Genomic DNA, 20328 nt, shown 5'->3' with positions numbered 1-20328 from the left:
GGCAATGATAGGAAATGATATTGGAAGATCATCATCAGCTCTTCCATAGCCTCTAATTTTCCATGGAAATAAGCAAGTGACTTTGGTTTGGAAAAGGTCTTGTTTAGCACACTGACAGACAAACCAGAATATAACCATTTTTGAGAAATACTGCAAAATCTCCTTCTTCAATAAAGCTTTCCTAGCCATTCAAGAATTCTTTTCATAATCTTTTCTCACTTTTTTCACCCTGCTGGAAAACAGAACAGGCACCCAATAGACTATCTCAGAGATGATTACAACACGAAAGGAATCAGAGGTTTTGTAGTCACTGCTGGGGGTTTCTTTCTTGATGCTCTAAGTGGTACGGAAACTACTGAGTAAGGAAAGTGTAAACTTATAGTGCCACTTATCAAATATTGAAATGGGAGGCATATGCCACCTCTTGCCATCTGTGTGTATTAAACTGTACAATGGCAGAAAAACAATAGTAAAACAAAGAATGGAATTTGCCCGTAATAGAAGAAATGGCAAAGGATGCGGCAAGTCCTGGATAATTCGACGTGCTGAGGATGAAGAGAAGCTTTCCCCCCATTGGAGGCAGTGCTGTCTTCATAAGTTCATGGTTCGACACCATGGATCTCCAGGTGGGTCAAGACTATAGAGGTACACCAACCTGGAGGACTCCATGCTGTTGAGCTGTTCACAAGCAGCGGAAGCCAATAACCTCTTCTCAGCTACCAGGTTATTTTCCCTGTCTGCCACTGGAGCTCTTCTGAATGCATTGTTTGCACCCACTTTGGAGGAAATTACCCAGGTGGGAAACCAAAACCTTCCACAACTGACAAGAAGGAGCAAGATATCCAGCTATTGAGGATTAATCCAGTTACTACTGATATATAGTTAAGAAGAGTTCCAGGTTGTTAACGGGTGTGTGCGAGTGTGTGTATGTATGAGTGTGTACCAGCTACTACTATGGACTTTTTGCATAAATTTTTTGTGAATGCTGTAAATTGCTGCTCTTTGTCAAAGGGAGAGGTTGAATGGGCAAGTGGTGTCCTTAGTGATGTAATTAAAATACTATGTGGTAAAGCAAAACAATCAGGCATGTTCTGAAAGGGTATGCCTACACTATCAAAAATGTGTGGATGTGAGTCCATTCTCCAGTGCAGACTTGCCTTCCATCCACAACGATTACCATCAGGGATGTTAGTAGCTCTAAGTTTAGGTAAATCTATGAGCTCTCTGAGAGAGGAGAGCCTGAGCCTATTCCCAGCCTCAGCATGGACCCAAACTCTTGTGTAAGTAGCATAGGCAGAGCAGACTGAGGAAAAACTGAGCATGTTATGCTCCCACAGCATCAGCAGATATCTCAAATCCAGCTCTTTCCATGTATAGCACGAACATTTGAGCTGCAAACACCAATGTGGATGGAAAGCTTTGAGGACATGGAGAATAGCATCCTTACATCCACATTTGAGCCTTCTCTTCACCTGCAGTGTAGACATACCTACAGGGGTCTTCTATTATCATGTCTTCTGCATGATAATAAGTATTTATATGAATCGGTTTGTTTCAATATAGACTCCTCAGTTTTTCACCTGGGCAAGGCAAATCCTCGTCATGCTAATAGAGGGGAATTACTTTGAAGCAAAAGACATCAGTTCAAAGACCTTGGTGCTGCTGAGTAACTCACTTATTCTGCCTGAGAGCACTAAGGCACTTCAAGGAGGCTGAGAATGAAGCACTGCCAAGTGGGCAGTGCTGTTCTCAGGACCTATCAATGGTCAAGCTTAGGCCATTGCTTATTGGACTTACTTACGCTTTGTATTCCCTATATAAAATTTCTGTTTGAGGTGTTGAGTAGCAGGTTGGAAGAGAATAAACATGAGCAAGAACCCTATAAAACAGAATATATCCTTATGCATGCTGTGCTGAACTGTAATTTAAATATATCTGGGCTGCCACTGATGAGCAATTTAAAAGTGATGGATTTTTCACAGCTCTCTTTTGCTTTCCTTTAGGCTTTTCTCTTTTCTTTAGAAAAAAAATGAAAAGAGAGAAAGAGAGAAAAAAAAAAACCCTTTGGAGGAAAAATGACTTTTGGAGATGAACAATACATCTGCATTATACAGTATTGATTGTGATGTGGCTGTGAGTTACAGGGAATTACAAGCTCCTTTGCTCTCTGTTTTGCTATGGCTGTTCAGTGTGTTATGAATTGGTACGGGACCCACAGCTGAGTGGCCATTCATTTTATTCTTTTACTTGAGCCCTTAGAGCTGTTGGCAATGATTGGGGAGCAGGGGGAGCTGGGAACCAGGGTGAGTGGAGGCAGGGTATTACTCACGTTCAAGTGCTCTATTAGCATACTGCTGAGCTGAAAGCTGGAAGAGCCCTCTCTAAAGCAGCCGCGGGGAATACCACTTGCCAGTGGCAAACAGAGAGCAAGAAAGCACGCTGTGTGTCGTTTTCTGCTTGTGACCTCATGTTATAAAAGAAAAGTTTTGGATTCTAAAGTGGCTAGAAGTCACCAAATCTCTGTAATTAAGCAAAATCTTTTTAATCAGGAAAAGAAATGAATGTTCTCCTTTATTCAGTAAGAATTTTGTAATGTAATGTATTAAGTTCCAGTCATTTGAGTGGATTTTGCTCAAGCAGATCCCTGATCTGCTATTCTCCCAGAATATATCATTCAATACACCCAAACTGCTTCTGGAGTGGGATCTTAACAAGGTGGAGGGACATACTGTACTCATATGTCTAGACATACCTGGAGAGAGTAAGGAGCAATGGTTCCTTGTTTTTGTTTTTGTTTCTTGTTTTTTTTTTTCTTTTTTCTTCTTCTGAAGAAAATGTATTCCTACTCTGTCAGGTTCCTTTAAGAAACTCAGCTCCAACTTCTATGGGCTTAGCGTTTTTTTCCTTATTTATGATTTTTATTTTTAGACTGTGATTGGTGCTGAATTACAATACACCATGACAGCTGCTTATTCACATGTTATAGCTGTAGCATTAACTCCAGTTGCTCACTGTCTCTTTGCAACGGGTTCTTAAAAATGCAAATGTAGTTAAAAAGAAGATTACATTTTGAACTAAAGGGAAAAAAAAATGACCATTTTCATTGTTTATGAAATTTTGTGACATATGGATATTTGTTAGCAGGCTAAGTAGTTCCAGCTGGCATGTTTAGTTTGCGAAGTGTAAGGCATATTGCAAATTGACTAACCAAGCTGCCCTTTTCAGCCTGCTGATTTTGTAAGGGCCATGAATGCATCCTCTCCTTTTTGATATGTCTGGATAAACTATGTAGCAAACTGTATGAAACTGGCCCATATAAAACCAGGTGCACCAAATTCTGCAAAAAGGATTCATCAAACCAAAGCTCAATTTAATAGAGCAAGGAGGATGCTTTCTAGATCTTTTCAACATAATGCTCCTTGTTAGAGGTTAGAACTCCCCTTTTCTCTTCCTCCATGTCATCGTAGACAGATGGGCAGGAAAAGGAGCAGAATTAAGTGAAAGAAGTCTTTTTACTGTCTAGCATATAAGCTAGTAGAGTAAAGCACCAGCACCCACCAGCAGCCTATTAAGGGGTTAGTGTCTTATCAGAAGCTGTATTAGAAGTGCTTATTAAAAGCACAAGCCACTTCATATACAGGAGGCTAGACAACATAAACAGAAATCTTTACACAGGGCAATGAGCGAAGGTTTCATCTGACATTAAATGATATCTTTATGATTACCTTTTACAAGCATCAGATATGGACTTAAACTCAACTAAGCTTCCCCAGTTCAGTCATGCTAAAGGTAGTCCCTTACTAAACATCTTTTAAAATAAAACATTTTGGTGCTTCTCAATTCCAAATGCTGGAACCCTTAGATGTAGCAGAATGTTATTTTCTTTCAAAATATTAGATACTATTTTTACCTGATTCACAGAACTAGAGTTTAAAAGAAAAAAAAAAAAAAGAAAGAAAAACAGGAAAAAAAAAAAAGAACAAAGATATGACTCATGTTAAAATTACAAGATCTGGCAATCCTAGATTTTGCATCTGATTTATAGAGATTTTTTTTATGTGCTGGATTATTAGTCTCATCTTCCGAAAAAAACATAAATAAAGATGAGTTCTCAGTAATGGCTTCTTCCCCCAGCTGGAGCTGTTGAGAAGCTTAAAAATCTGTTTGTTGCTCAATATTACTTTATTGGATAAGGAAATTAACACTCTTTGGAAGGACTTCAGTAAGATGAAAAGCCAGATTTAAATAGGAGCAGAATCTATTCACCAGCTGGATTACTGCTGTCCCTCTCTTTCTATAGCTGCACAAGGGAAGCAGCTCAGAGAACAAACACAACTGTGATGCATGTTCCTTCCTAAGGAATTATCCTTATTACAGCCCTTGAGGCAAGGGTTACTCCACTGAGGGCTCGGTGACAGGAAAGATCATGGACTAAATTTCTGACCTGAGCTAATATCTGGCCACTCATGCTTACACAGCTTGCCGCCTTCCTGAAGATGTGGATGAAGAGATTTGCTGCTCCTCTGCATCAAAGATCTTCAGTATAGGTACTCATGAGCTAGTGCTTCTGACGGGCTGTGGTGGAGTAATCGCATTACCAATGTCAAGAAAGAACAGCACAGCACAACTCTGTAGGGTTAATGTAGCTCAAGGAAAAGATTGTGTGAAAAAGGCGCTTCTGGATCCACATTATGTATATGTCCTTGAAGATTTCTGCTTTGTTTACTGACCAGACCAGGATTTTCTATTGTTAGCAATGCACAGCTATTACAATCTGAAAGAATGAGCTGTGTTCTGTTCTGATGTATACGCCATCAGTGAAATTGTCAGCTACATCTTAGTCACTGCGCTTTCATTATAGGAGATTTTAGACATGCGGCTGGGTTTGCAGGGCCTGTAGATACCAAAATTGTCTTTTTATTTGTGCACAGAGCAAATACGGCATAAAATTCTATATAAGCCAGGAAACATGAGATAGAACCCCATCTGCCTGCGTCACATTTCTTCTCTTCCAGCCCCAAAATCCAAAGAAAAAATGATTCAACTTGAAAGCGACACCATCCCATAGTGTCTGATGTAGGGCTTATGATGAAGTGTGAAGAAGAAGGCAGAATATCTTAATGATAGGGATACACTAATTATTGTAGCCCAACAGGAGGTAGGTGTTAATGCAGTTCTGCTGCCAACAGACCAGGTCAGGATGTCTGTCACAGTATTGTGCCAAAGATTTTTCAGGGTGGGATAAGAGATCTGATGAGCTCTGAACTGTACTGTATGTCTTCCCACCCATTCTATGAACCTTCAGAAAGCCTTGGATTGGATCAGTGTCTAGATGATTGCATGACCACCTGGAGTTTCATAAAGTAAAGAAATAACAGTGCCTGCCTCCCCACAACTTTGTTAGGCTGTGGTCTTTAATGGACTGTCTCTATAGGCATCTGAAGATCTCCTCACTTCAGAGCGCAGTGGATTTTAGAAAGGCGTGAAAAAATATATATGGTCTACCTCCATCATGCTCATATTTTCTGCTTTAGAGATTGCTGTGCTTGCTGATTGACATGTCATAACAAATTGCCTTGTCAGGGCTGAAATGTGTGTTATGGAGGTGCTCTTCCCAAGTAGCTTTGAAGAGTTAGTCTTGTCTGGATATTGACATGGAAGGGATCCTTTTTAGGTGAGGAATATGAATACTTGAGGGAGGCCTGTCCTGCCTAAATGCTGAGTAGGAACTTGGTTCTAGACAGAGAATGAGGCTGTCCCACTGAAGCTGGTGAAGACAAGGGCTTTCTGCGGTATCTTTAGGTAGGTGTGAGTGCTCCAGTAGGATATTGCTAAGGAGACAGGGAAGCTCTGGTGGTTTGCAGGATATGCGTGTTTCCATTGGTACTCGGAGAGAAGTGATTGTGCTTGTTCTTCTCTCACACTGCTTTGCATCTTGAGCTTTTAGATTGCTGTGCAGAATTTATTGGGAATATTCATCCCAATAATTAATCAATTGATCAATGATTTGCAGCAGGAGATTAACAAACAGGACAAAGTGTCTATGAAAAACTTCTTTTGGATTAGCACAATGGCAACATTTCAGATACCCACTTTTGAAAAAGAAAATATCTAAGATCTGAGGCATTTAGCCTGTAATGTATCCTAAGCCGCGGCATGATATTTACCTATACTCTATCTTAGTTGTAATAAACAGAGCAAGCTGCTTCTGTGTATTAGTTTTGTCTAACAAAGGTATACCCCAGATTGCCAGACCTAATTCTTATTTAATTAAGGGTGCTAATAGAACAGTATTCAAAGTTCCTGAGAAAGTTTCCCTTGTGTTAGATGCTGAACCAACAAACAGCCTGTGCCAGCTCAGCTCCAGACAGCTTATTTCCCTGGACATTAAAGATCCAGAAAGGAATTACTTTCAGAAATAAATGTGTAACTAGTGACACACTGAGATCCTGCCTACAGAAATCTTATATCCCCTTCCTACTTTAATGAGCTCAGTGGCTCTGAGATGCTTCACGTGGAAACAGATCTTCTGGAGGGGGACGAATGGATTTTTTTTTAACTTCTTTTTCTAACTGATGTTCATTTTATGAAAGACTATCATGCTGCAGTTGCCTCTGCACTGATTAACAGCTATAATTACATTTACCTACGTATAGGACTTTCTGATGTGCCAAAAAAAATTTTTCTCAGATGAGAAACTAGCTACTAAGTTACCAAAAATCATGTGAGCATTTTATTTTGGTCACCCACTGATTTTAAAATAAATCTATCCAAGAACAGGATTTCTGGCTATGAAGTTTCGGTTTCAAACTTTTTTTTCTCTCTTTGATTTTCTCCCTTTTGAAAGTTACAGATTTCAAAAAATGCTATTGATGTGGGGCAGTAGTTTGTGTAGTTTCTTTTTTACCGATACCTTATCAATGTCAGTCTTGGATCAGCTAAAACCTGCCTCAATACCAAGATCTCAAACTGCCTTTTCTGTATGTGGTTTTAGGGTGTGCTACAACTAAACTGCTAAAACAGAAAATATTTCAAAAGTGTTAAAAAGTGCAAAGTGCTTTTGTCTGAGTACTCCACTGTAGAAGAGTTCCATATTGTTAATCTAGGCAGATTTAAATGCAGAGTATAGTTAAGTTTTGTGCAGTATCTTAATGAATGTATACTGACAATTTCTGGAGTTCAGTTTCTATCTTACTGTGAAAGATTACTTTGAACTATTAATACTCCCTATATACTTGCCAGAATGGGCGTATATTGAATGTTATGCCCAGCTGAACATGATTTTAGTTGTTCTTTCAGTAAAGAAATGAATGTTAAAAACCAAAAAATATGAAGGGATTTTGCTTTCTTCTGAGGTTATTCACCTTTGTGATGCCCTGTGGCATTTTTACAGATATTGGAACTGGTATTTGGTTTTAGATTCTAAAGATCTATATAGGTATTTTTACATTATTTCCTTTTACTCTTTGGCCCATTAAATTTTTTATTTGATCTTGGCAAAAATAATAAGGGAGCTCAGTACATGTACAAAGTGACTTGATTTTAAAAGCATAAATAGATGAATGTTTGTATTTTTAGACTAAAGTAAAGATAAATGACTGTAAATAGAAATCATATTAAGTCAAAAGGCATTATATCTTTAACTAGTCCTAATGCCAGAATCTCAGTAAATGTTACATGACAAAGCTCCATTATCAATACAATGGCAATTTACTGTAGCCAAGAAGCTATCGTATAATATTTCCACCAACTAAGAAGCTAAAGGGAGCATTGTGCAGAAAATTCTTCTGCCTATGACTCCATTTCATTTCAGTCACCTTTTAGAGGATCAAAATGATGCAACAGGTGACTTCCCCAAATTACATCAATATGAATTATAAATAATTGGTCATCCTCACAGCCTCACCAGAAATACTTTTTTATTCTATTCTCCTCATTTTTACTGCCACCACCACCACATTCGTGGGTCTTCTACCACTAACCATTCCAGGCTCTCTTTCCTAGGCTCATTACAGTTGTAGGAATCAAGCTACTCTTTCTAGGAAGAGAGGTACATACAGATCATGCTACATAGATACCCTGAGATTGGGAAGGAGGTCTCTCTGCTTTTTCCCTTTTGTGTACTTGGTATGTTAGTCCTTTTATTAATTTGGAATAATTGCTATTTTTCATATAATTTAGCCCAATCTATTATAGAATAGCATTGCCATTCTACACATTCATGGACAACTACTGCATTAAAATTGTGTGAGAATTTGCTAGTCATCCTTAAGACTGCCAAAAAAACCCACAGTAAGTTGAAGCTGGAAATCATGGTGAGCAGAAATGCAAAAGAGCTGTTAAACCACCCACTAGTGTATGCCTCTTCTTTTTTAGGGTTTTCCTGTGAGCACTTTAAGTGTTGTGATTAAACATTTTAGAAATCGAATAAGGAGAGGCTATAAGATGCTCCTGTTCTTCCTGGATATGTAGACTACTCTTAACAGATATATGTGTAACCTGATCTTAAAGACCTCCATGGATGGAGAAGTTACAAAGTCCTTTGGTACACTGATCCAGTGTTCAACTCTCCTTTTAGTTAGACAGCTTTTCCTAATTATCAACCAAAATTTCTTTTGCTGCAGGCAAGGTAATTATTACCTTTGCTATTGTTTATGAACTCAGGGAACAACTGCTCACCCTTCAAAACAGCCGTCTGATATTCAAGCCTCTCTGGAGAAAACAAAGCCAGTCCTTCTAACTCCTCATCTGCAAGATTTCTCAACTTCTGATCAGTTCAGCTCCTCTCTCCTAGATCTTTTACAATACATCTGTGTGCTTCTTAAAGTGAGGTGCTAAATGGGATGCAATAATCCAGCTGAGTCCTCATTAGTGTAAAGTACTGGAATAATTATTTACCTTGACTTACAAATTTACACATGCCAGAATAAAATTTATCCTGTCATAACAACACTGCATGTTGATTCTTACTAATATCCAGATCATCTCCTGCACAAACCCATTATTCTTCATTTTCTATCTGTGCATTTGATTTTTTCTTCCGTTGTGTAACACTTCATCCTTGTATTTATTAAATTTAATCTTATTGATTTCAGATTATTCTTTCCAGTGTATCGGAACTTTTAAAATTCTGATCCTTATGCCAGGTGCTTAAAATCCTTGGTAACACTAGCAAAGTTTGTGAGCGAACTTTCTCTTCTACCATCTAAAGCATCTAAAGAAAATGCTGAATAGTATCAAGTGTAGGAGAGCTCTCTGCAGGGCTCTGTTTGGTATACCCTCCCTCTTTGGCACAAGTGCTGCTTAGCAGACTCAGAGCACGTTGCTAAAAAGTTTTAGGTTTCTTTGTTTCATCCCATTCACTTCTTTCAGTCTAATCCTAACTAAACCTAACTAAACCTGACTCACCCATGAGATAGGATCAGCTTCATCGTATAGACATCTGACATAGTCACGTAGGTTTACGAAGCAGGTAAAGTTAATACCTCATAATAGTTAGATGAGATAAGCCCCACCATAAATGTATGCAGTCATACATACATATATGTACATACATGTACATATTTTTATTCTTTTCCTGTAGTTCTGGATATATGATAGAGGCATAATAGAGGCAGAGGGATTATCCTCTTTGTTGAGTCCTCTGTAGTTTCTCTTCACTTGGTATACTCAAAGAAATGCCCTGGTCCATATGGCAGTTTCATCAAACAACTGTAGAAGGGCTACTATTGTTTTTTTCCCTGGCAAAGCATAAAAATCTCGTTGCTCTGTGGTGTCTATATACCATCTAATTAATGTTCACTATTACTAAAGCCTCTCAATACTCTTTTTTCTCCTTTTTATTACACATTTTTATTTCTGAACATTTTTCCTCAAACTTGCAAATTGATACAGCTTTTTGCCTGCCCAGGTTCCAAGTCTCCTGAGAATCCAATTCATGAAAATATCTTTTTGAAGAAAGTGCTTAAATAGATGCTTATCTGCAATCCTGAGCTTTAAGTCAAAATTACAGGGTCAGATTTTATAGCTAACAGGAAAATAACATCTTCTCTCTTCTCATTCCTTCGGTAAAATGCACACACTGGGACAGAGGCTAAAAAGAGGTGTCACTGTGCAACATCTGCCATCAATATCCTAGCCACTGTCAGCTCTAGAGATATGTTCCCAAAATTTGACACGCACTTTAAGTGCTTTCATGGCTAAGAGACTGCTTAAGGGCTTTCCCAAATCAGAGCCCAAACTCATCTGTATTATTTCCCCATCTGCTCTGTTATTCCCTATAATACATTCATGTCTTTTCCCTCCTAAGATGTTTATGTTCTCTTATTAATTAATATGTTAAATAAAATTAAACCAAACAGTACTCCCAGTAGCCAAATTAGAAGATGTCTCTCCCCAAATCAAACATATCACAGCCAATATTATCGTGTATTTGTAATTTTTTATTTTTCCTTAGTCCACGGACAGCAGTGTTCATATTTAAGTCAGATAGTGCTTCTGGGTAGAGCAAGATTTCATGAGAATCATATGTTTTAATAATATATGCCTTTACTTTGGAAAATAAGTTGAAATTGTGTCTCCTAGAGTGTTACGTGCTAAATTAATATTCAGATATGGCATATGACATGAATACAAATAAAACGGTTCTATCTGTTACTCATTTATGTTTTAGTACCCATAGCTACTGAAATTATGTTCTGGTACTCATTATACATTCTATTTCGCTTTCAACAAAGCTAGCTGATGTTGATGTACATACTTCAGCACTGGGTTATGGCTTCTCAGGAGTACAGCCAATATCAAAATTTGCTACCTCAGGCACAGCGGCCAGGACCATGGAGAGAAAAGAGGAGCAATAAGTGCAGGAAGACACAGTCGAGAGCCTTGAGGAACCAGGCTTGCTGCCTCTGTGCCTGGCATGCGGGGAGCACGCAGCAACTCCTGTTTCTGGCAGGAGTTAGGACTGCAGCAGTATCCGCTTTTGGGCATCTCTTATCCTTTTTCCCACTGGTAGCAACTGAGGCTTTCCAGAGTTGTTGTATAGGCAAAGCAGGATGCAAGACTGGAGCTGCTTTACCCCTCTGGTTATCCAACAGTGTAGGCAGCAGCTGGATCTGCCGATCACCACAGATAAGAATACAGCAACCAAACACTTGTTGTATGCTTCTTGAGTTAGTTAAAAAAAGTACCACTTTCCAGCATAGATAGGATCCAGCCCAGATTCCAGCACAATAAGCACCCAGCTTCTCACACAGCTGGCAAAACACAGGGCCCTCGCTGCTGGCACCTCTGCGACATGTTATAGCAGGCAGGGAACCAGCCGTCAATCCCATTTATTGTGAGCACCAGATGCTACCCCTCAGCTCAGGCTTTGGAGGTGATAAGACAGTGTACCAGTCTATTTATAATTGTAACCTTTAAAGCATTTATTTTCAGGGCTAAGCTCAACAACATGATAAGCACCATCAGGCTGCATCTCAGTGCAGTCGTGCTGTAGCATAATATCATAGTGGCATGGTATAATGCGGTCTTCTCATATCATATACTAGCTCGTATCAGTTACAGATAGGAAACACAATAGTGCTAAGTGCATCCAGGGCAGGATGCAGTCTCCTTTTAGAGTTACTATCTGATATCAAAATGGTACTACACTCAACTGTAGTTAAAAGCATTAGGATGAACAGGAACATCCTAAAGCACAGTGAGAAAGCAAGTTTTTAATGGTATTTCATTCTTCTGTCAATATCTTCTATCAAGATCTATGTGTATCTCTCCAAAGTTGGAACTAACGTTGGCCTAAAAAAACATAGATAGGTGACAGAGATCTGTTATTTATTCATGTGCCTGGAACAGAAATTTTGCCTTTAATTTTTCTTAAAAAAAGACAAAGAAAAAATCATTACGTTTCCTCTGTCAACAGGATCAAATAACTCCAGCTTTTCTTCCTACATATGAAAAGAACAAGGAACTTCACAACTCCCAGACGGCCTTCCAGTTATTGTGTAACCAGAAGGTGACTTGCAACTTTTGAAATTTTAAACACTGGGTTATTCACCAACTACTGTCACTGGACAAATGCTCCAGGGAAAATCTGTGCTGTGTCTCTGTAAAAGCAGCAGAATATCTCATTTTCCTTTTTCCTGATTTGCCATTCTTTCTCTCCCTCTCTTCATGCCTTTCACCCTTCCCTTTCTTCTTTGCTTCTCCCTGATCTTGCTCCCTCTTCCTCTTGCTAGTTCTATATCACCATACATTTCCCATTACCTTTGTTCATCCACACAAAGGTTTCTGAACTGTGGTAGGGAAAAAGCAGATGCCCTCACAGGAGACATACAAAACAGCTTAAAGATGTCCAGCGTTGTACAAGGGAAGTGTGCTTGTATCTCCATAATCAGCTAGGACTGGCGACGTACTCACTGTAGTTCAGTCTCCCAGCCCCAGAAGAGCCCCTGTGACTTTAGCATCTGTACCTTTGGTGAGGACCTGGCAAGGCGCAGCCAGTGACCTCATGAGACCACCCTGAGGTTTCATTAGTTAATATAAATAGGATCTTCCAGAGACATAACTGTGGAATAAAGTTCCACCTTTCACAGGACGGTCTGTATTCAAACGCACCAGGACTGGCAGAGGGCTTTTAGCAGGAATGTTGTTATGCTGCAAGTGGATTTGCATTCATTAGGTAGCCTCTAGGACCACTGGTCCACTCTAATAAGCATTGTGTTGAAAGAGGTCATGTCCCCAAAGGATGCCTGATTGGGACATGTCATTTCTCCTGTAAAAGATGATTACAATAGGCAGATACTGATTGTCTTCTAACATTCTTAAGGTGACAATCAGTGTGGTTTTTTTCTTTTTTTTTTTCTTTTTTTTTTTTTAACTAAACAAATTGCACTTCTCTTCCAAGGTTATTCAGTGTTGATGAAAGTTATTAGACTGACGACTCCGAGAAACAAAATCCTCTGCCTCATACCACAGGTACTGTGGATGTAACAAGTTTTTGCATGTTTAGCAGCAATGTGTGACCAGTAGGGTTCAAACTCTGGTCCAGGTACTATCCCCAAAGCTCCGGGTAATAGAGCTTCCAGTTCTGCTGCTTCAGCAAGTGTGAGAGATCACTGCAATGGTGTTGCATGTGCTGCCAGTTCTAGATCTCTGTACGACCCTTGAGCTGATCCTGTTCCTTTTTGCCTTTCTCTTTTGAATCTCTATGCCAGAAAAAAGGCAGGCATGTTTGTTAGCTGTGCTGAATGTCACCATCAATAACTAGACAACTTATCTTTGAGCACAGCCTGAAGGACAGCCTTTCTTTGGAGTCCTAATCACATAAACATTTATCGAGGAAAGAGGCTTTTAATTGAGTTGCCTGTCTAGATGAGAAACATCCTTTCCACTCTGAGAGAGTAACATTGATAAGTTAGTGCAACAGTTGTACAGCTGATTGAGAGAAATCGAATCTGAATACACCAATGAAATCAGAGACCTTTTAAAAACGTTCGTCTGAGGCTCTCAGTGGGAAAGGAAAGGTGCAAATATGAGAGGACAACATACACAAGAAACATACCTCAAAGGTAGGGTTTGGAAATGGGATCTCTTTCTCCAGGTTTATAAATTGCTGGTGCTGAGTATGTGTGGGGATTTTTTTTTTAATGAAATCATAATAGAAATGTTTTTCCAAAGACACTAAAACAAAAGAATCTGAAGGAATTGCCTCAGAAAACCTAACCCAGTAACTTGAACACAGCACAGAGGGCATCGTGCCTCAGGCAGGGCATGACCCACTAAAGTAGCTAACCCCATCTGCAGCTTCCTCCTATGAGTTTTCAGAGATGGCACGGAGTGAGGTGTGAAACAGTGGAAGTATTTTTGGGAGCCCTCTCCCTGTTGCTCTCTCTCTCTCACTCCTGTCTCATGACTAGAAGGGCACTGTTTGCTCGTCTGACTGGATGTTGTTCATGTCACAAAATTATCCATTAAAGTAAAACTCAGCTAACATCTCAAAGTTCAATCTCAAATCAATCAATCAAGTTTAAATCTCAAAATTCCGAAATCATGTAGACATAATTTGATTTTCCTCTTTTTCTCTACCACTAACATGGCTCACTTCACCTTCAGCTAAAGGTGAAAAAGTCATATTCATTACAAGTTGTCTCTTGCTGGTAGGCACAGTGCTGGTTCAAGGTGCTGCCATTAGTGACACTAAAAGGGTTACTCACAGTCTTGCTGCCAGATCTTTTACCATATCTTCGTGTAGAACAATTCCAAATTCCCCTATGACAGAACTTTGTTCAACATTTACAAATATAGCTGAAATACTTTGCTTATCTCCATCTCGTTCCTTTCAGAGGACATTACAGAATAAAAAGGACAGGAGGAAAAGTACTTGGAATAAATTTTCCTTGCAGTTGTCTCTTTAGACTTACAGATCCCAACATCTTCTTTATTGAATTTTAATATTGTAAAAATCCATACAGCTAAATGAGACATTTGCATAGCATTTAATATGCTTAGTGATAGAGCAGAAATAATTGCTGACATTTTGGCTTAAATTAACACAGAATTCTTTACTTCAACATGTGTAGATCTTCTGAAAATTGCTTCTTTTACAAATGTACCAGAGTTGTGTATTTAGGAGGGATAGTTCCCACTTTTACGCACAATAGTTAGCATTTCCCTCCCTGTCCATCTAGAAAGATTTCCTTGTTCCATACAATTTCATGAAAATAAAAGGATTATCCCAGTTTTTCTCTTGACTCTCAAATGTTTCTTTACTTATTTACCCACTCCCTTTAGCTTTTAATAGGTAAGATATACCATAACCTCTACTACTACTTAATGCCCTTCTAATACTACACTTTGATAACCTCCCTCTGGCTGTGCATACCTAAGAAATTGCAATCGCATCTGTTTATGCCTGGGGATTATGAATCAAGCTCTCTGATAGTACAACCAATGGATTTCTCCAGTTTTGTAACGGAATTTTTCCAGCAGAAAATTTGGCAGCAAGTCAGGCTACTGGGATTAGAGAGAAGTCATAACGGAATTTAACTGAATATTTGTATTTATTGTTGGAGAAGAAAGAGGGGAAAAATGACCAGGTACAAGATGTGATTTCTTTTCACTCATAATCACTCAAATAGAAATCTAAACTTCTTTTTCTTTTTGAGATCTATTTCCTCAGCAGAGGGCTATTTGAATTTGACATCCAGTTCTTCCTAGTGACCTTTTCCCTTGCGTTTCATGTAGCCTTGAAACTTTGTCATTGAAGGTGCAGAGAGTTTGCAACATGCTGGTTACTTCCAAGGTATTTTCCTGTGCTTCTGTGGTACCAGTAAGTACAGTCTCAGTCTCACTCACCTCATTCTTAACTCATAGCCAGCAATCCGGCTGTCACTCACATCACATTTACCTGCCTCTGGCAAGAAGAGAGAAGGAAGGTTTTATTCGAAAAATTTCTGCAGCACCTTTGCCAAGTATAAATTAGCTGGGACAGACATCTTTCATTTGCTTAAGTGAATGAGACTTCTAATATCAGGTCAGAGCATACAGACCAAGTATAGGGAAAACAAGGTAATTAGATCTTTAATCATACAACTTTCCTACGAAGGGTTCTGTGACCCAAAACGATCAGCTCCGTTACGGTGCAGTACAGCACAGCCTCTTAGGGCATGGCTGAGCGCTACCTTTTCCAGGCTTCATTGCTCACTAGAAGGGAAGGTTAAGAGCTTGTGCTGGTTGCAGCCACGTTTTCTTTGAACACTTTGGAAGACACATAAAGGGACAAAGCAATCTACTCCTACCAAGGAAACAAGCCTTGTCTTTATAAGGCTGTTTCCTTAGCTTTATGTAAGGTATGGCCAGTGTTACATAGGTACTACTCAGTCACTTGAGACCGACAGTGCAGGACTTTGCACAGAGATGGCCTTTACGGTTGCACACACAAGGAGGGAGGTTTCAAATGCTGGATGAAGCCCTTCTGCACAATTCAGCTGGCATGAAAAAGTTAGAACTATACTAGAAATTGCAAGCAGAAAATTACACTGAAAAATGCCAACCCTGTCACTCTCCTGATTTTAGAGGCAAATTGGAATCTGTGAGGATTAACCAAAAGTATAAGTGTGTGGGCCCAGACTCCCACTGCTACAAGTCCATTAAATGGGGTTCAGAAGTGACACAATCCATACAAAGGTCCTTGGTTGTCAGACATTTCCAGACTCTGTCATCCATCCTTTACCACCTTCCATAGCAAAAGGCTTAAAGAACAAATTGTTCCTGAGTGCTTCTTTATTCTTTAGTGCTTAACTTCTCCCTGATAGACCACTGCATGTGTGTTTAAGACATGACAGCTGAGAATTATGCTGACAGTATGGGACAAACAGCCTCCACAGGGAACACGATGATACATCACGTTTTCCTACAGTTCTTTATTATTGATATATTGCCTATAAGGGACAAATTCCCAGGCTTAATATGATAAATAAACACCACAATTTTGCTTTATCAATATTCTTGTTCTTAAAATCTCAGTTGATATTTTAAAGGTAACAGATAAAGAGGTTTTCAATTTACATCAGATTTCGTGAGGGATTTTCCTCCAAAGTTCAACTTCGCATGGCCAAAATTTTTTTCGGATATCTTTGAAAACAAGAACACATTTTTATATGTTTTTAAGTAAGGATTTACATTATTTTCATGTAAATGCACAATAACTATTAATATAAAAATTTCGATAACTCCAGATTGAAAGTGACTTCAAAATACTTTCTGAATGTTTAAGATAATTCAGTGTCATAACAAAAGCCAAGGTCTTCTTTGGTCCTTCTTACATCCTTGTGTTCCTCAGTTCCTAAGGTCCAATTAATATTTTAAAGATAGCCACTTATGACAAGATAGATAAAAGTCTTCTAATGTGACTGTCAGATACACAGAAATGTGGATGACCAAATCTTTTCTCGGAAGACAAGATAACCTTGTCTTCTGATATACATCTTAACTAGTTATAGGCACCTAATTAATTGCTTAAACCTTGGTAAACCAGAAATTAATTTGAGGACTGCTGTAAGCATTAGGATTAGCATGGATGCCTCAGTGAAATGAGTATGAAACTTCTCAATTTTCCTAACTCTATAGGTAATCCAAACAATATATTTGCCCTTTTCGACTAGATGCAGTGTCTGGCATTGGACTGAATTTTGCAATTCAAGGGACCTTTGCCAAGTGCTCTGATCCTATTTTCCCTCATGAATATAACACCAGCCATAGATAGCGACATCAAGTTGGCTTCAAGAAATCCAACAGTCTGAAAGACAAGTTGAATATTTAATTTCATCTTTAATGAGCAGTGTAATAGTACAGAAACTATTTTGGCTTATGAAACACATTTTATCTAGGTACCATAAAGCCTCTTACAAGTAAAGGTATGTCCTAGAGTACTTTAAAATGCACACCTCATGTAGAAGTTGATGTGCTGTTCACCTTACACTCTGCTAGCTTCATGGTTTCATTAGTACTGTGTGGCAATTTAAGATATTAATTTTTGTATTGAATATATGATGTAGAGAGTCTCATCTTCCAGTCTTCTGACCTGTTTACAGTATTTTAATTTTTAAAGAACAGGTAGATGTGTGAGGGTAAGTGTAGGGAATGTTTGTTATGGACAAGCCATTCAGATGATTAATTTTAGCTTTTTTTCTTGCTTCTCAGCATGAAATTTTCATTGAACATGTTTCAGGTAAATCATCCAGCCAGCTTCCCTTAATAATACCTCTTTAACATGCTCTGCAATTATATCATCTATGCTGTAGAGCTTGGCCATTTTCCTTCTTCTTTCTGTCCTTTTTATTTCTCCGCAAGGAATGAGAGTTTAACAGCCTTTCCTTGGAGGAATGTAGGCAGTTAAACCAGGCAGGTATCTCACTGACCACAGGGTTTCACTCTCGTGGCAGCCACTGCAGACAGGCAGCACATTCTTGGGGAGAATTCATCTTCCAGCCTAGACCACCTGGGAGAATTGGTAACACTGGTCCTGTCTGCCTGACTCTGAGCTACCACTTACTTGCTGCCTGATTTCTGCAGCAAGTGGATCCAAAATCTGTTTCAAAATTTACTGATAGTCGAAGACCTCTTCTTCCTTATAGCAAGAAGATAAACTATCTTTTTGGACATTACAAGATGGAGTGCTGCCAGCACTATCACTTCCTATGAAAACCACAGTGTGTAATTCTTGTAGGCTGGTAAAATAGAGTTAGAGTTCTTATACTTGCCCAAGTTTGAAAAGGAGTATTATCTTCTGTCTCACTGTGCTTTACCTGTGACTCCAGAGAGAGAGTCACGTAACAGGCCCATAATTTCAGCAAAGATTACATCGGAAAAATACTTAACATATTAGGCAGGCTTCCTGAATCAAGGGCTTCCAGGTCTGATAATAGATAAGCTACTGTGGTTTCACTTTTGTAGGGAGGTTTGAAAAATGCCAGATAGACCCTGCGTACAGCAAATACATGCAAGTGAACTAAAATTCAGAAAGTACCATCTCTTGTAAAAAAAGTTTTCATGTGTTTCAGCAAACATTACTATGGCAGGATCTAGCTTGTGTTGAAGTGAAATACTCGAAATACAACTCAGTTTTAGTAATGGCACTTCAGATAGCCATAAAGAATTCATTTATCAGTGCACAAAATGATGCTCTGATAATGGGATCAATGACTGGAGGTAGAGAGGAAAGTAGAAGTCAAGAGGAAATTTAAAAGTATTCATGTAAAGAGGAGATAAAAGTCTCTTAAATATAAGCAGATATAAACAAACGAAAAGATTAATGGGAGGAGTATGCAGTGGAGATTAAAATCTATGTCCTTGTGATCTAAATTGAACAAATGTTGCATTGAAAAACATCAGGAGCCACAGTAGTGGCTAAGGAATCTCTAAATGTGTGGTAGAATGATTCTTGTAATATCCAGTTCCTTTGTATATGGTTGATTTTGATTGACAAAATATGTACTTTTAGTTTTTAAACAAAAGTGTTTTGGAGAGTGGAAAGGTATTCCCATATCCAAGAGAAAAGATATAAGAAATAAAATATGGAGGAAGGTCAATTTCCTGAATTAGAAAGTTAGATTCAGCCTCAGGACCGGGTTCCAAACCATACTCTGATTGCCTAGACTTTCCTTTGGAAAAGAGTTCAGAGCAAGATTTTCTCTTGTTATTTTAGCTCACACTATCTACAAAAGTGCTTGGTTCCTTGCTCCTAATTCCTAAGAAGGAACTCCTGAGATGGTGCAAGTTTATTGAAATGGGAGTTTGCATCTGTCGCCTTCCTTCGCCACTTCATGGAGGAAGTATAGACAGCAAAGCTCTTTTATGCTGATGTTTTCCTTAATTATCCTGCAGTGATTGTATAATGAAGAAGAGAATCTAGCTATCTATGACTTTATCTCTTAGTTGCTTACTTGCCAGTTATGGACAGTAATATTCCCTTTCTTCTATTCTTATCTATCTCATTGATAAACTTGAAAGGAGGGAAATCTTCCCTTCTTCAGATATTCATTAGTAAGATTCTAAGATACTGGTATAATTAAACCGAAGCCACAATGAAGTTATGCTGATTTATCTCAGGTGATGATTTTGCCTTGGAAATCTAAAAGGATAGCTGTTACGTCTCTTCACACATTTTGTTCCTACTAGGTCTGATTTCAAAGTCAGGAAGGATGTGTGCCCCAGAACAGATCTGAAAAGTACTGCCGTCGGTTCAGATGAGCACACTGTTGCTCCCCAGGTTTTTAACATGTTTAATACTGTCTTTTGCAGTCACCCTGTGCTTCTTCACCTTGCTACTTTCCATTAGATTCTGAAAAGTTAATAGTGTTGCCAAAGTAATCATGCAGTTTCTAGACAGTGTCAATTCCTCTGTCTTTCCCCTATCCTGTTTCACTTTCACAGGGAGGGTACTGTCTAAATATATCGGAGCCTTAGATTAAACTCTCTATTAGAATCTTTGTTTGGCCATGAACTGTGTTACCTGAAAGTAATTGAAACTTGGAGAACACTGTGGTTATGAATACGGGAGAATCCTAATGAACTGCAGCTCCTTCTCAATCCATAACAAACAATTTCGAAAAGAAAGACCCACAGGAACATTATCCTTGTTGAGGGAAAGGCTCACATTCAGATTAGGCTTTAGCTCAAACTGAGACTAGTGTTTGGTTAGTGGAAATAAACGGTTTAGCTAAAATGAGAAATGACCTTAATATTAACCTGAAGCTCAGACTAAATCCATTTTCAATTACAAAAAGATTTGGTTTATGTGTGCATTTGTCCTTTTGTTATTTGCCCATA

The 20328-nt window shown here is 38.7% G+C and overlaps 1 protein-coding gene across 3 annotated transcripts in view; it reads left to right on the top strand.

The window, feature by feature from the left end:
- CHRM2 (cholinergic receptor muscarinic 2) overlaps window positions 1-20328 on the top strand; it is a 99530-nt gene that overhangs the window by 32896 nt on the left and 46306 nt on the right. The window contains exon 1 of one of the 3 annotated variants that reach the window (XR_009960157.1): window positions 12902-12975. The exons of the other annotated variants lie outside the window; for them this stretch is intronic. The gene's annotated coding sequence lies outside the window, so the exon portion shown is untranslated. Of the gene's footprint in view, window positions 1-12901; window positions 12976-20328 lie in introns of those variants that run through there. 3 annotated transcript variants of the gene reach the window in all.

Source organism: Rhea pennata, chromosome 1, assembly GCF_028389875.1.
Source record: "Rhea pennata isolate bPtePen1 chromosome 1, bPtePen1.pri, whole genome shotgun sequence".
Lineage (NCBI taxonomy): Eukaryota > Metazoa > Chordata > Aves > Rheiformes > Rheidae > Rhea > Rhea pennata.
This window is presented reverse-complemented; position numbering and strand designations above follow the sequence as displayed.